The following is a 4,914-nucleotide window of genomic DNA, read 5'->3' as shown; positions in this document are numbered from 1 at the left end:
ATTGCACCTGCTAACACAAACAGCTTGAAAAGTTTCCAAGTAATGAAATTTAGCACTGAGTCTGAGAGTTGGTGGAATGGCCATTTAAAAAGGATAGACGGTATTAAAATGAGTCATTACCATAGCCCAGTAATTATAATAATTTCCCCAATCTATTCCCATGTGCCAAAACTGAGGTGAGTAATGCTCTTCTCCCCTTTTTTCAGCTTAAGTTGCTGTGAAATGGTTGAAAAACAGCGAGCATCAAAGCAGATCTCAGCTCGTGGGCATCAAAGCACTGAAATCCATCTGATCTGAGCTCCTAGGACACTGACTGGAAGATTTGCACCCTTTTAAAGATCTTACATAACCTGTGAAACAGAATTCAGTGTATCTGTCCTGTGCTGGTTAAACATCAATAATTGCAAAGTTTACAAAGCTTACCTGCTCAGGGGATAATGGGACTGGTTAATTGATCCATCACTGCCGCAGTGCCATTTGGGTTGTGCAGATTAGTTCTTGTGCATACCCGCTTCGTCACATTCTCACCCATTTACCTGCAGCCAATAGGATGCTTACATGTTCATTTAAAAACCTCTGTCTATCTCTGCCCCTCTGCAAACTAGATTATGCTGGTGTTGATGTCTTATTCTCCTTCTCTTCAGCCTCCATTGCTGGTTGGTCCCTGTCCTGTGAGGAGGTGATGGAATGGGTCTCAGATTCAGATGCAGTTTGGCATCTTCTCTCCAGCCTTTGCCACCACAAGTAATGCTGACAGCGTCTACTTCAGTTACCAAGGCCCAGGGTCGATAGTTCACTCGTAATGTTAATTCTGTTATTTTCAACCTCTCTGAAAACAGGGGCCCACGATGGTGCGGGACCCAGCAGTGAGTCAAATCTGCACCACTAATTATGAGGACCCCCTTAAACGTGCCCGGGCCCTATTTCTCCCCCAGGCCAGCCCTGCTATTGTCTCAATGACACTAAAGGGATAGATTTTGTACACACCAGCAGCCATAAACGGTGCAGCATCAATGAACAAAGTAGTAATATCGACACAGTATAACAGAAAGATTCCCCACACAATGCCCCCCCCTCCTTGCAGCACTGTCAACAACATCCAATGTGTGTCGGGAAATCCATTTAGTGCCTACCTATTTGTCTCGCACCAGGGCGGAACCAGCATCCTCACAGTTGGATAATTAAAAATCAACAAATAAATTGATATTTGGGGGTTCCACAGGACTGATAGAGGGTAAGACTGGGTAAATACAACTTGGTGAACTGTGCTAATTAAAGGCAGTGACACAAACCCTAATTTCATCTGAATCAACAGTCATGATGATACGAGGTGAGATATGTTATTGCAATACGGGAGCGTGTCTATGTTCCCTCTGCCCTATGTTCCCACGGCCCAATAGCTCACATCACTAAGACTTTTGTCTTTATGTTTAGGCCCAATGGTCCCACGGCCCAATGGGTCGCAGCCCAATGGTCCTACAGCATATTGCCACTGAAGAAATTATTCGGGTTATTTCATTAGAAAATATGAAATTTTCCCTGCATTTCCATGACGGCTAGGTAAACAGTGTAGACTCTTAACAAAGTAAATGTCTGCAGATCCCACCTCAATGGGGTCAGTTACGTCTAAATCAATAAAAGAGTAGAAGTCGTAAAACGAAACTCTAACAAAAGTTGTATTAAGATGAAGCAAAGAATGTTTCGACCCATTGGGATCTTCATGAGACACGTCCTGATGCGCCGAATCTCTGTGTGCTCAGTTGAAACAAACTTTTGGTCTGAGTTTAAGTTGCAGTAATCCTCGATGGCCACTATTGATGCCTTTATGCAATTAATATTTATTTATGTAGCTAACATATAGATTTCAACACTGAGGTATCTGCCTCAGGTAAGCCCCACTCGTATTGCAAGGTTTGTCAGGCATTCTGTTTACAAAACAACATTACTGTATATTATGCCAGTACCATTGTGTTGACCACATATTTCTGAACAATGGACATACTCCCTTCCCTTGTTTTTTGACCACTGAAAATCCATCTAGAAAGAGCATACAACTTATTGTTTTACATAAATGAAGCCTTAACATACTTTAACCCCTTAAGATGCGGCTTTATACATTTGTTGTTACCAGTATGGTGATGACAAAGTCGTGGTGCATTACTAAAGGGCCTGTGTTGTGTCATAGTATTGTAGTGCTATGGTAGGTACATTTCAATGACTATTACAGTGTGCCACTGGAGGTACGGCGCGCATTAAGGGGCTACAGCCTTACAACACATACCACACTGATTTGATATAAATATATTTATTCCGTGTACCTGATTAGTGAAAACAAACAATGCAATATTTACACTGTCGTCATCAATATTATTCTGACAATTTAAATTTTGTTAATATGTACAGTACTGTTCAGAATTCTGGCGTCAGGGTGTCTGAGTCTGTGTCTGTGTCTGTGTCTGTACCAGTGACGTTTTGTGGACATGCACAGGAGTGCTGCGCACGCTGTTATTGTCACCTGTGATTGGTGCAGACTTTCGTGCACGAGCTGGACACGAGCTCATTTACATAGACTTCGCGCCAAAAACACTCTTTATTAGGGGGTCGGACTTATGCCCTCCAGCGCAGAGTGACCAGACGAGGAATCTATGTAGGAGCACTGTTTGGCTAATTCAGGATTCAACTTTCTCTATCTCCGTTTCTTCTCTCTCTCTGTCTTTACTCTCACGGACGTCTCAGAATCCTAACGTCCACACTCTGTGACTCAATGTGTGCCGTGCGTCCTTGAGAATGTAAGTTGCTGTTATTGTGTTGTTACTGTGTTGTGTGTGTACTCGCGATTGTTTGTTACATTGCAACATTGCGTCGGCAGCGCGAGTATGTGTTTACCGTTTCTGTGTTCCGTTGTGTCTCTGTTTATGTTATGTATAATAGCACTTACTGTTTCTCAATGTCCGCGGGTTTGTCAGAGTGCAGATTTGTGCAGTAATCTGTTACTGTGGCAGAGTAGTGGCTACATAGGTCCGTGCTCAGTCAAAGAGCTGCGTCACCGATTGTTCTCTGTGCGCTGTAGAAACGCAAGAGTGCAAGACCAGCTCTCTTAAAGGAGCCGCGCTCCTTTTCTGTTGTAAACCACACCCGCTGTGTTTTTCATTGCTTTCATATTGTGTACTTTGCAGTAAGCATTTACACATTTATGTCTGGGTAAGGAAATTTGCTTTAGGCAGTTTCCCTCATTTTCTTTGTATATATTTGTATATATTGTTTTTCCATTTATTCATGAATGTTGTGCATTCGTGTTTATTGTGTTAATTATGATTATTATGTATATATGCTATTTACTTATGTCCTTTTGTATTTTGTATTTTCTTCATTTTAGTAAACCACGGTTCACGGTTCATGGTTCAAGGCCCTCCTCGCCGGATATAGCATTTTTGCACAGTAAAGATGGATAACCCTGATGGCAACCTCCGTCCTCGCCGAGAGCAGCACCAGCCTCGCCGCCTGGACGACTTCTTGGTGGACCTGCCTCAGCGACGGCTGCCTCAGGATGACCCACACACACACACTGCTGACCAGTCTGACACGGAGGACAGCAGGCCCCGGGAGGTGACACACACGCCCCCTGCTGGACATACATCTCCTCCTACAGACAACACAGCTATTCTTCTTGCTGCTTTTCAAGACATGCGGCAGGAAACGAGGGAGGACACCAGGCAGATGAGGGAGGATACCAGGCAGCTACAGAGGGAAGTGCAGTTCCTGATGCAGCAGTATCGCTCCTCTCCACCACGTTCGCCTGCTAGAGACATTCAGGTGCCGACAGTCACACCTGGAGCTCACTCACCTAGTGGAAACCGCAGTGCCGAAGGAGGTACACTCTTCATGGAGCTTCCTTTCCACCAGGCCACCTCGTCACCCCTGCGGCTGGACAGCACACACAGCCCTGCTCACCCGGCGAGCGCCACACGCCGTGCGCCGCAGCCAGAGCCACAGCTGCAAGACCAGCCACCTCTGCCCCGGCCACGCGTCGCCACCACCACAGCGGCTGCAGTGACGTCCACCCCACACCAGAGGGCAGCTCTTCTACACCCATCGCCGCTCATTGCAGAGCTGTCAGAGCGCGTGCGGAGCATGAACCTGCCACGGGGTCACCAGTCCTCACCGCCCAACGTGGCCACTCCAGATTACTCCATGGCGTACAGCCCGCGGCACCCCCCAGCTGCCCCACGACAACAGCCATCCTCCCACGCGTCTGCAGAGGCTCCGGAGCAGTACGCGCTGCCACCACTGCCACGGCGGCTGCAGTCCCTGCCTCACCGAGAGACAACGTACCGCGGGCCCAAGATGAAGATCCCGCTCTTCACCGAGGACGACCCACGGCAGTTCAGCAGGATGCAGCTCGCTCTCGACAACGTCCTGCCTGATGACGCGACCGAGCGTTTTAAGTATCAGGTGCTGCTGGACCACCTGAAACTGGAGGAAGCTGCTCTGATGGCGGACGCCTACTGCCACAGCAGCTCCCCCTACACTGACACTATGGCTGCCCTCACCAAGCTCTTCGGCCAGCCCCGCAAGCTTGCGCTAAGGCAGATCAACATGCTGCTGGCGGAGCCCCCGGTGAAGAGCGGTGACCAGAGAGGCTTCAGGTACTTCGCCCTGAGGGTCCAGGCGTTGGTGGGGATGCTGGACAAGATGGGCACACAGGAGCAGCTGGAGCTACGTACGGGGTCCCATGTGTCGCGGCTGCTGCCCAAGCTGCCACATGAGCTGCGTACTGCTTTCCGGCGGTACATTGACCCTGCCCGTGTGCCTGTCCCCACGCTACGGGACTTCGCCGACTGGCTGGAGCACGAGGTCGGCGTGCAGATGGATGAGACCAACGAGCCGACGAAAGCAGCAGCAGCGAGTCAGCCC

This window comes from Engraulis encrasicolus, chromosome 4 (assembly GCF_034702125.1).
Source record: "Engraulis encrasicolus isolate BLACKSEA-1 chromosome 4, IST_EnEncr_1.0, whole genome shotgun sequence".
In the NCBI taxonomy this organism is placed as follows: Eukaryota; Metazoa; Chordata; class Actinopteri; order Clupeiformes; family Engraulidae; genus Engraulis; species Engraulis encrasicolus.
The sequence above is the reverse complement of the archived record's forward strand: the minus strand, read 5'-3'. Positions refer to the sequence as shown.